This window comes from Merops nubicus, unplaced genomic scaffold, assembly GCF_000691845.1.
Source record: "Merops nubicus isolate BGI_N331 unplaced genomic scaffold, ASM69184v1 scaffold13921, whole genome shotgun sequence".
Lineage (NCBI taxonomy): Eukaryota > Metazoa > Chordata > Aves > Coraciiformes > Meropidae > Merops > Merops nubicus.
Genome location: NW_008590633.1, coordinates 58,308 through 71,039, shown reverse-complemented (window position 1 = coordinate 71,039; position 12,732 = coordinate 58,308). Strand labels below are relative to the sequence as shown.

At 37.7% G+C, this 12,732-nt stretch overlaps 1 protein-coding gene across 1 annotated transcript in view; it reads left to right on the top strand.

Moving 5' to 3' along the window:
• Nucleotides 1-1,395: 1,395 nt before the first annotated feature.
• The window catches only part of FABP6 (fatty acid binding protein 6, ileal), a 44,392-nt gene continuing 33,055 nt past the window's right edge, over nt 1,396-12,732 (top strand). The window contains exon 1 of the mRNA XM_008950026.1: nt 1,396-1,486. The gene's annotated coding sequence lies outside the window, so the exon portion shown is untranslated. The remainder of the gene's footprint in view (nt 1,487-12,732) is intronic.

Genomic DNA, 12,732 nt, shown 5'->3' with positions numbered 1-12,732 from the left:
GTCTGTGGGGGAGAGCAGGGCCTTTGCTGGGGGAAGGGGGGTGAGTGAAAGCTGCGATGAGCGGGCGGATGGCCGGCCAGAGGGAAAACGTGAGGGAGGCAGAGGGCGCGGTGTCTTTTGTCAAGTAAATCAGCGCTTCACGAGATGAAATAGCGTGAATTAGGTACGGCAGATGAAGGTGGAAAGCTCGATGTTGAAAAGGGGAGCAAGAGTTAACGTTTTCTTTTAAGATGTTCTGAACCGATGATAGACGTTCAGCATCAATGATTTTTCTTACTGTGAGATCAATAGTTGCTACTATGTGGGTAGTCTTCCCCCCCCCCTTCGCCCCCCCGACAGGAGATCGCGTATTTCCTTTAAAAAAAGGAAAAAAAAAAAAAATTTGGCCTGTTACATGCGTGCTTTTACATTTTAGTAACTAAGTCCAAGTAGGGATTTGTTGGAAAGATGGATGAGTAATAACAACTAGAGACAGACAGACAAAAGCGATCTCAAAGCATGAATGGTTTTATTCCTGTCGCTGTTATGAGGGGTATATTGCTCAGCAACGAATGAAATTGTCTGAAAAGTAGCAAGTCAAATCTATAAGATGTTATTTAAAAATGAAGTATCCCTTTTTTTTTTTCATGTTAGTGATTTTCATTGGCAGGCTTCAAACTTGCCAGCAACCATGTGCTTACAGTACAAACAGAGCTACACCCCCAGGCTGTCAGGTAGAAAACTTAGATGTAATGGGCATGAAGAAATAAAAAAAAAAAAAAAAAGTAGGAGGCATACAAAGTTAAGCTTTGATCAGATTTAAGGCCTGGTACTACACTCACCTTTGTTTCTCTTTGTTGTAGGAAAAGTTGTAGGAAAAGTGTATGTAGTTAAAGGACTACAGTAATGCAAAGATTTATTTTTTTTTTTTACTAATAAACGAAGACATGGAATATTCTTCTATAAACAGCGAGAAAGCTATGTGGAACTGTATGTAATGGTAATGTGCTCTTGTAAGCTGCTAGCTATAGGATTTTATTCAGTAATAAAGGCATGGTTAACCTACCCTATTGCCCTGATCTTAGTAGTCTGACTCGCATAGCAATACATATAAAGATTCTTCCTTTTGTGTCTGTGATAGTGGGTTACTCTGCATGGTGAACGTAATGTTTGCATTACTGGTGGTGAAAAGTGTGTAAAGAACATATGGGAACACCAGGAAGAACAGCTAGTCATTTCCAAAGACATACATTAGAAATATACTTAATTTGCTCAAGATAAAACTACTCGATACATTTTTATATGTTTTACCACTATGTCTCTTAAATCAATGGTTTAGTAGTGTGGGTGGGTAGAATAAAATGTGTTTATTGGGCAAGGGGTCATATGATAACTGAGTTACAATTTTTTTTTTCCCAGCTATGCTTGCAGCTTTGTCAGTCTGTGTCATGGAGAAACAGCAGATGGATTCAGCACATGATCTGTGGCTGAAAAGAAAACAGATTTGGTAAGCTTTTCCAAAACTACTTGCCATTAATATTACTTCCTAAATAATTTTGAAACAACTTTGTTAGACTATATTTGCAAAAGATCTCTATTCCATATCCTAAGGCCATAATGCTTTGAAAGATGGCAGCTGCCTAGGCGCCCCTAGGGCTGAATGTGTTCTTTGCCAGAATTCTGGAGAATAATGAGGTGGTTTGTGTTGCTACTGAGCTACCTCCATTTCAAAGCTATCCCTTTGTAAGGATTTCAGTTTTACTTCGGATTTGAGGTTTCAGATTTTTCTGTATGTTCTGCCAAGGAGAGTGCAATAGTGTCTCTGGAAGGCTTGCAGCAGTTCACAAATGGTTTGTGAAGAATTCTCATCTTGAAGAAGCCTGGTATAAAAGAAACGGTCATAGGAGAGGAAGGAGAACTGCATTGCTCTTTCCTATCGTTATTTTTGTTCTGTGCAGTTATAACAATATACAACATGTAGAAAATGAAGATTTGTTTCCCAGATACTTTTTACCTTATTCAGATGAGCCCTAGGATAGATTAGAGAAGTATATTAGCGAAGGTAATGCATACATAACACCAGAACTATTTTATATTCCTCTCCTTCACAAAGAATTTCACTGTGCTTGGAGGTACTCCAGCTGTATTTCAACAGTAGACCAAACCATCCTCTGCATGCACAGGGCTGTTTTGCATGCTGGAGGTACAATCATCTGTTCAAATGCTGTTTCCTTTATTACTGTCTTACAGTAGTAGTAATCCATTTCTTCATCCCAAGATTAGCAATGTGAGGAAAAGGCATCCTGTTGGCTAGAAGGGCTGGCAGGGCATGGGGGTATCTTTTGTATGTATGCTATTTTTAATAAAAAGGGTATTGTTTGTTGTTTGGTTTGGTTTTTTTTAGATCAGGAGATGTAGTACTATATTTCAAAAGCTTACCAATACTTGCATTCAGACAGAAGCTTGCAAAAGCAAAGCTGCTATATAGCTTTTGTACAGGGGAGGCCAGAACTGTCGTGGCCCTTACTACAAACCAGCATGGCTTGCACAGGTACTTTTTGTGGCTGGTGGTTTTAATTGTGCTAGCCGACCAGTTCACTTAGCCTCTGATCGTTTCTCTGGTGCTGCTGTGCCATGGCATAGAAGGATGGCAGTAAATTCTGAGCCTACAAGAAATTATCCACAGATACGAAGATACTAATCAGCTCTTGAGCTGATGGGACATTAAGATACAGTAGCTCAGCCCAACATTATTTTTGTTATGTTAAGTTCAGACTTGTGTAGAGGAATGGGTGTAGAATGGAGGATTTCCTCCTGCAGACTTCAGGGAGGTTAATGCTTGCTGAAATCCACCTTGCTTTTCTGCAGGTGTTCCTTGTGGCAGACAGCATTATAATGCTAACAGTTGGGTTTTTTACATCTACTGGAGTCCCCAACGATAGTTATGCTAAGCATAGGAAGCAGATCTGGGTGTATGGCTTGTTAACATTCTGAATTGGTCATAGCAGAGGAGATCACGTTCTTGACCCAAGCAGTTTAAACTGTCAGGGGGGTCTTAAAATGGAATGTAAACCATGCTTTTGCGATATCGTTTGTATGTTGAAAAGGGGTACATGTGATTTTAAAAAGAGGTAAATAAGGACTTTTATAGATGGCTCTTGCAGCCAACTGAAATATGGTACCATAGGTAAGTAAACCTTAAACAGAAGCACACTAACAGTAAGTATATAGATGCAGGTTGAAACATGTAAGTTTAATAAAAAAGTGCTTACCATATTTTTTTTCCCCATCCCAAATTCCTTTGATCACCATTTAGTATGTCTTTATTTTAAATCTAACCTGCAATCTCTTTAGAACAGAGTTTGTCTTTCTGTGGCTGGTTTGGGTAGTAATTGGCATAGCTGGGACCATTAGAAACTGTCAAAATAAAATTAAGGTAATGAAACAAATTGCATTAGCACACTTTCTGTAGTTTAAAATAAATTTCTGTGGGTTCAGCAAATGGCAGAGAGGACAGAAGCAGATAGAGGAAGCTATGAATTGAAAGAGAAACTGATAGGATTGGATGGAATAAAAAGAGTGATTCGAAGGCAGGAAAAATGCAAAGCTCTGTGAAGATGTGTTAACAGCATATTGGGTGCCTGGGTGGCTGGAGAAGTTGGGTTGAGTGGGTGAACGGATGTGATGTGGTTGAATGATGTCTGTAAGAAGTAGATATGATTGTATCTGCACGGGCTATACATGAGTGAAAGAATTGTTTCTTTTTGGGTAAGCTGGGACATGATAAGGATCAGGGCTGGCAGACTTGACTGTTTAAAGACCGGTGCTGCTCCATATTAGTCACTCTGATTTGTTCTGTCATGACTAGAATGTATGAGTGCACTGACCAAACTCAGAATAGAAAATCTTGAGGTTTGTGAATTGTCTCATTGTCTCAATTAACACAGGCGTTTAGTCAGAGTGCATATAGTTTAAGACTATGTCTAGTGGTAGCATCATTCTCTGGGCACCGAATTCTGTAAAAGTGCACTACTATGAAGAGCCAACACACAGTGCAAGGCTTTGTATGGAATAATAGAACCATATAATCAGTGAAGCCCAAGTGCATGATTGCAGCACATCTACAAATTCTCAACTCGCTTGAGTTAATTTATCTCCCAATAACAGTGAAACAGCAACAGCAGTCTCCAGAGTAGGCTGTGACCTGGTAGTTGTCTAGTAGCTGGAATTGGTGGTGTTACTGGTCTCCAGTCTAGCTGGATATGTATGAGCTCACTATGCCTCTTTATGCTGCAACTGATCTGTCTTAGTGTGGGCGTGTGAAAAATCTTAGACAAGTGTGGGGATTTATAGGGAGCGTTTATAGTGTCTTGGTAGGACAAGGAGATATTTTTCTTAATATCTACACTGGGGTGTAATAATTTTAGATTAGAGGTTTACAATTTGAAGTTCTAACAAGTTTGCTGAGACTTTGTGACTCTGCACATTAGAGGGATTGTGGTTATGTACCTCAAATAATTCCAGTCTGCTGGATTTTCAGCAACACTGAGAAACAGTGTACTACAGGAAACATCAGACTTTTCTCCCTGCATGGGACTGAATAGTAGCAGCAATAGCTTCCTGTAACTGCTAGAGTGACGATTTCCTGTGACCCTGAGGAGGGTCTGGGGGTCTCACAAAAGCTTCCACAAGGTGGGCTCCAATGACAGAGTCTTTACTGATGCAGTTTTATGTTGTGTCAATAAATCCATTTTTATGTTGTTCAGTGTTTGCAAGGCATGATCTGCTATTGTGAAAATTTCAAGGCTTGTCTATTTCAAAAGAAAAGTGTAACCAATGAAAGCTTATGTATGTAAGCAATACAGAGGAACATAAACAAGTAAAGTAAAGATGGTGTGCTGCAGGCTTACGGCTTTAGAATAAGTTAGGAAAGTAATGCTATTCAAACAATTTCTAATTTCATTTAAACTGTTCTGAAACTTCATTATTGATTTATTACAAAAAGTTGGTATGTGAGGAAAAAAAGGATCAGTCATTCCTATGATGTTTGGTAACTGAGTCTTTTATAGAATCATAGAGTGATCATCAAAGGATTTGTGAAATCTCATGGCATGCACTCGTGCCCCAGAAGTCTATCCTTCAACTTGAAAAGTTAATCATATGTTAAATTTCTTGTGAAGAAGAGATAATGTCAACAATTGGGGCTTTACCTAATGCCCATATAGAGAACTGACTTAAATCAATTACCATAGTTGGGGTTGCTTAAAAAAAATAATAATTGCAACTATAAGTGACCCATTGGGTCAGGGCACTGGCATTATCTCACTGCTGTCCTGTCTCCTGCTTATTTTATGATTTTAAAGAAATGTGAGTCTGAAACTACTGACTACTTATCTTGTAATCTGACTGATTTCTGCTGTCCTCTGAAATTTGTGCGTCTGCAGGTACTGGTGGTGTATATGTTATATCTCCACACATTTTTCCATTCATATAAAAGAACTTTGGAGATGCAAAATTGCTAATACTAGTATTGGTTTATATTTTGGCATCTAAAAACTTGTCTCTGGGTTTGCATACATACGTTATAACTTTTATTGAAAGATCTATCATTATTTCAGTATTAATAATTTTTAAAAAATTCCTCACGCCCATATAAACTATGTCTATAGTGTGTCTCGAACTCTGATCATTGTTATTAAATTATTTAGTTACTGATTATAACTAATTCTTAGATCAAGTGCCAGTCCTTTTCCTACATGTGTACACTAGTCCTCTTCTGCAGTTGTTGTTATTGTTATTAAAAATTGTGGGTGTGAAATTAATTCATTCAGTTATATGATACAATTTTGTAGTGCCCAGGTAGATCAATCCATTTTATTGAGTCTTGAAGACTCATTAATGAAAATTAGTCTAAACTGTGACCAGGACATCAAAGAGAGTTTGCAAGGTATGCTTCTCAAAACTGAAAAATTGTCAGGACAATTCAGCTTTCGTAGTGCTGTGGGCCAGGGATGTACCAGTGTAGCTACAAGAGGCTGTTGAGCTAGGACACCACTCTGGCAGCACATGAGCTGCTGTGTGTCTGAGTTGGGTATCCAGTTCCTTCTTACTGGAGCTACACACCTCATGATGGGCTGGCAACTCCTCTGACCACCTCTTCATGAAGCGTGTCAGGCAGGGAAGTGCTTCTTTCCATTCCCCTGCTCGGGCAGACCATGTGAATTCAGTCTGGAAGATGCTAATTGCTTACTGTGGGCCTAAACGATTAGGAAAGTTCATTTTCAGTAGTAGTTTAGGTATAGAGGAAGTTATTTACATGACTTTATTTAAGTGCCTAGATTAAATGACCAATTTAGGAGCTCTGTTATTAAAGAAGGGAATTGCGTTCGGGACAGTGGTTAAGAAAAGGATGCTAAGCTAGTTCTGAAGTGACGTCAGATGACCATCTGTCCTTTTGACTAAAGAGGTACTCTAGTTTCACAGCTTAAACGTTGAAATTGTGATTATCACCTGTACTGCCATATTCTCAAGTGCTAAGGAAGGTTCTACAAATGTTAACCTGTGTCTATTTGGGCAGTAAGTGACCGGTCTTTTGAGGCATCTAACTTCGTTTTGTCTTAATTTTGAGTGCTAAAGCTAAGTACTTTTGCAAGCATAAAGGTTTTAGGCTTTCTGAATAGTTTTGTAGCTAAAACAATATTTATGTTTTCAGGGCTTGTAGGAAACATGATGTAGTTTCTGATGTCATTCAAATTACTTGTATACATTCTTTAAATGTACTTGAGTATTACTTACAGAACTGTTCTTCCTCAACAAGTTTTGCTTAATTTTCCTCGATGGTTTTAGGAAAGTTTAATTTTCCTTTTCTAAAAGAGTGTGGTTTGCATTTTCTGGGCTTTGCATAGAGAAGAATGCGAGCTAGTGTATTCTCTTTGGATGACTGTTAGAGCAGCACTTGGGGACTGTGTTACAGCATATAAGATCTAGGGACACTGAAAACTGGTTTCTTTCAGATGTTATTTTTTTTTTTTTTCTTCATTTCTGCCTGTTTAAAGATCTTGTCTCTGATTTGTAGTGAACAGTATAGGATATGTTAGCAGTCAAGTTTTAGGTGATCTTTTAGCCAGAATTTCATAGTGATTTAGCATAAATATAAGGTTGTATAAAAAAGTAAAGGAAACAATTTCCTTCAAGTAGTCCATATAATGCTGTTCTTTCCTATGGGCATGTAAGTCTTTGTCACTTAACCATAATGTATACTTTTTAATTTTTCTAACTGTCATGAATATTTATATATGCTCCTTTCTGCCATATCTGCCTCCTGCTTTTGTTTCTTGATCGCATGTCCATGCACAATTGTGGATTTTTACATTTCAGATTTAAGATGACAAGCTTATAAGGAAGTCATATGTGTTCTCAAAGTGCCTCAGTATTTCTAGTCCAGCTCCCTAGGTTTGATGTGGGATGGAAAAGCAGCTATGTTTTGCCAGACATTTCTTATACAGACATTTAGTTCTGAAATTCTGCTGTAGTTCCTCAGATTTGTTTATCTCTAGGTACAGCTTACAGCTCTAAAACACAGTCATGGCTTTCAGAATCCATAGGGTTACTGAAAACTTAATTTGGCAGTGAGGTTTAGTTCTGTCTCCCATGTTAATTTAAGGATTTACACTGTTTATCTTTTAAAGATCTCTGCTGTGGTTGTTAGATTCTAGCTCCTTTCCTCCTTAAGGATATGTGATGATGCGACCTCCTTTGATGTTCTATCAGTAATTTGTTAATAAATACCTGTTCTGTATTCTCTAAACCTTTACCCCTTTAACTCTAGATTAAAGAGAAAACTTTCTAAGATTTTTTCATTGCCTATTTATATTTTGCAGTGAAGTTCGTGGCACAGTATGTGTCAGTTACTCATTGAAATATGGTCCTGACCTGGCAAGCAGGACTGGGCCTTACCTGATTCTGAGCAGGAGATCCCTGCAGAATACTCAAGTGATTTACTAATTGAGTCAGCAACAGTCTTTCCCTGAATCAGTGCTAAATCAGCATCCTACACTGAGTGATGGGTCACGTAGCTTCTGTGACCAAACTCTTCAACTGTCACAGAAGAATTCCCGTGAAGCACACTGTTCTAATTGAATAAGGATTTCCAAAGCGATTCCTTGTTTATTTTCACTGCGTAGTTTTTAACTGTGTCTGTCCTTTGTGGATGTCCTTGCTGCTGTGGCGTGATCTCTTCAAGCTGCCCTAGCACCAGTAGGAATGCCCATGATGCTTATTAGTGCCACAGCTGTCAGTGTGGAGAGCCCTGCAGCTGTGCCAGTTCTAATTGCTGACAGTTACCTCTTTTACTTTGCATAGCAGAAGAAAAAAAACCAGGATTTGTTGTAAGAGCCAGTCATTGCTAATACTGCTGCATTATGTAGCTTTAGCTTGAGTTTCTGTCCTTTGAAGGGCTCCCTTTGAACCTGAAGATCTGCTGTAGGTTTAAACTCACTTTTATCTCTCTGCACTTTTAAATTAATTATCCAAGCATGAAGAAAATAATTTCTTCAATGAGGCCGTTCCAGAACAGGAGTTGGGAAGTAGCCCTTGGAGTGCTAGTGAAGGTACTGTCTTTGACTTGAAATCTAAAGCAAGCAACTGAAGTTCTCCTGGTATTTTTCCTAAGAGCTAGGACAGTACTCTTGATGACTTGGATATTTTCTGGTGTGGCTTGTGTGTTGGGGTTTTGTTTTGTTGGTTTTGTGTTTTGGTTGTGTTGGTTGGGGTTTTTTGTTTGTTTTTATCCCAGTTAGATTGAATGCGGTAGCCTCAGGTTTTAAGTTGCAGTTGAAATGTATTAAGTTTTGCTCTGAGACAGGATTGAGTTTTAGCAACTTTCCCATCTAAGGTGCAGATTTAGAAGCCTCTTTTTGGCTTTAATTCCCTGCCATCATATCTCCTTTTATCTTGTGACAGGTACTGTATCAAGCTAAGATAGTGCTGTTTTTTAGAATCACTAGAATACTTTTGAATCACCCAGAGATTCATTTGTAAAAATGGCAGGTTCTACAAGATTGATGTTGCTTTATACCTCAAGCAATATAATCTAGCTTCTTAGGATCAACATCCTCCTTAGCTCCTGAGTTCCAGTCAGGAGTGTCTAATTTAATGAATTCTATGTGTTATGCATGGACATTTAGGTATTCTTTGGGATAAAAGGGGATATTTGTAATGAATTTACATTCTAAGCTCTAGTTGACTCTCATTACCTTGGGACACTGATTTGAGAGATTTCTAGATTTCTGTCTGAAAAGCATTAAGGGAATAAACTGAAATTAAAGAATGGTTAATTTATCAAAAGGCAAACACTCTTTAGCTCTAAGTCTCAGTCACTCCAGTTTGCAAAATAAAATTGTAGTGTGATTAAATGCTCACATATTGTATTTAGGTAATGCAGTATATCTTGTGAATATTTTGTATGTGAGTTTCAGAATCTCTCCTCAGAGATGGAGAAATTTGTATGGCTAAAGGTATGAAAAAATGAGTGATATGGTACTGAAAAATGAACCAGGTACTTAAATGCTATCTAAACATACATATTCAGTGACAAAAGATGTATGTGCAAACTTAATTTTGGCATTTACTATTCTGTTGTTAACCATGCAACCACTGTCTCTTCTTGGGTTTTTGTTTTTAAACTAAAGTACAAATACAACTATTTTATCTATAAATATATCATTGTGATCCATTAATTTCTGTTCAGTCTTCTTTAATTATTTAAGAATGCTGTTTTTGAGAAAGCTCCTTGGAACATTTGTGACAAAAAAGGCAGTGAGTGTTAGTCAAATGTGTCAGAAATGTGTTTAATATGGAATAAAAAAATATTAGAACTATGAAAGATGACTATTTTAAGTCTTATAAAGACAACAGCAAGAAAATACAGTATACAAATATTTCCTTAAAGTTTGCAAGTAAACCAAGTCTTTAAAATTCCTTTTAGCTTATCAGTAGTTTAACAGTTTGGAGGTTTGCTTGTGTCTGTCAGACAACATCCAGCTTGATTTTCTTACAGTATGAGCAAAAAAAACCTTTGTTTCTTTTCACTGGAAAATGGGAGCTGCAAATATTTGAGTAGTAGCACCTCTGAAAATTATATTTACTCTTTACTGATGGTTACATGTTTTGGGAGAATTGTATTGAATGTCAGGGTACCTGGAAAAATACTAAAGTTACACTTGGTATTCAGCAGAAACATGAGACTTCCAATTACAAATAATAAATCTTGGTATTTAAAAGAGGATTCTGCACAGTATATTAGTCTTCTTTTAAAATAGCTGGCATAATATCTTTTAGGATTCTTCCCTGAGTATTTTGTTTTAATGATGTTTGTAAAGTGTCAATTAGATGTTTAATAAGTCTTTTGATTGTTGCTGAAGAAGTTTATGCTGTTGCAGGTAAACAAATGCCTAGGAGGTTCACTGTCCTTTTGAAATCTGGAGTATATCTATATTCAAATTTGTGTTTAATGAGGTAATAAAGGGGAAAATATAGGGACAAAGGGTGTCCTATTTGGTTTAGGTAGCCAGAACTGTCACATGCAAGTTGGATTATGTTTTATTTTTGTGAGGAAATGGGCAATTGGTCAATTACTGTTGTGTACATGTCAAGGAGAAGAGGTAAGTTACTCGTATGGAATTGTAAAGAAAACTTTAACATAAATGGACATAAATGTCACCATGTTTTTCTTAGCTGATGGAAGACTGACTATTGAAGGTGATTGGTGTTTTGCTTTGTTTTTTTTTTTGTCTTCAGGCTGAACTAAGGTGGGAAAAAACCCACCTTGATAAGCAAGTTTAAAAGATTGAGAATTTTACTTGCCCCTTCTGATTTCAATGTCTTTCTTTTACTAAGCCCATATACTACCTAATTCATTGGGATTTGTAAACTAACTTGTAACATATGGTCATGTGTGGATCTACTCCAAGGGTGAGGTAGGACACTGTTACTTTAGTCATTGTGTTCCTCTACAAAAGAAAGTGCTTCTACAAGTCTGCCCCAGGGGGAGCATCTTGCTGCTGTGTAAGCTGTTATTATTCACTTTGTGACAGAGAAGGACTGAGATCCACTGTCTCATGCAGTGGTTCAGCTTACTAGCTGCAATCTGTTAAGCTGCTGGAAGTTGTTCATGATTGATCATAACTGCTTTGAGTGTTTTTCTTTGAAGAGACCAAAGTGTTCTGAGTGAAAATACTGTTGAAAAGTTGCTGAGGCTTTTCCGTGCCTTTCCTAAACCTTTCCATAAGTGGTTTTTTTTTGGCTGTGATCGCATGCATTGCTCTGTATAGCATTATGTAGTGAGTGTAAAATAAATGAGCGTTAACCTTTAAATATATGCATGTATTAATGTGTTTGTTTGCTGAATGACACAGTTTACACCTTTTTTTAAAGATGAATTTGGGGGGTTTTGTTATATGAAAAAGCATATAAATGAATTCTCTAATTATTTCCCCTTCATAAATGTTAGTGCATTAGGTAGCAGACAAGAACCATTTTGATGTCCCTGACATCAAAATACAAAATACATTCTAAGGTGTGGTGGACAAACACCTCCTTCCTTCAGGGTAAGGATTAAACCCATCTACTATAAATGTCCTTATAGGCATTTAGGGCCTTTGAAAACAGACCTTAAATCACTTGGTGAAAATCCTTAATATCCAAAGAAAATTATAATTTTGAAAATGTAGAACTGGTGTCCCTCCATAATCATGTGGCAAATCCTTGATGTAAACACCACCATGGTCCTGTAACTGCCAGAGGCAGCTGCTCAGCAGGCTGCAGTAAGAGTAGCTTGCTTAAATGGATGACTTCAGTTCATGTCTGCTGAGCATCAAGGACCCAGTTTGTTTCTGATAATTAAATGAAATCCTTTTATTTCTGCAGTTGAACCTCTTCCATGTTAATAGCTCTTACTTCATCTTGGCTTTTGTTCTGTCTTGTTCCTTTTGTCACTTAGCCATCTATGAATTATATACAGGAAAATCATTGAACAAGCTAATATTTTTCTAAATTAAAATAATTTGACCAAGGTCTTGAGTGCATTTAGTTCTTTAGCTTAATTCTTGAGGGGTTGATTCACACTGACGTTTTATACAATTCTTTTTAATTTCTAGAGCTACTAGGAATTATTTTTCCTCCTTTACTGCGTTGATCTGGCACTTAAATGGCTTGTTACTATCACTGGCTTAACAGAACTGCTGTGTCACAGAACACTGACTTACATAATCTACGTTATTTAAAAGAGAGAGAAAGAAGGGAGAAATACTATGATTGTTGTAAATTAGTACTTGATTCAGTCTGCCACACCAACTTGTCCATTAGCCTTCAGTTGAGAGCTAAGATTGAAGTAAAATGATCAGTGGATAGCTGCACCAACATCTGTGCCAGAAAATTTTACATAGGAGTATGCATCTCATGATGGATCTAAATTAAGCCTAGAGCTGTTTATCGTATACCAAGATCATGGACAGTGCATGATTACAGAAAGTGAGTTGAAGATCACCATCTATTCCTGTGAGACAGCTGTCTGCATCTGAAAAAGTGCCTCTTCTTCAGGATGCAGAGTGAGTCAGTAGACACACTGAATTGCTGGGGTTTGAACCCTGAGCCCTGAATTAAGGTTGACATAGGGGTGATTCCCACAGCCCTTCATACAGAGGTGGTGAGTTTGCCTTATAGCTTCCCCCCAGGGTGTGGCCGGCCCCGCCGCGG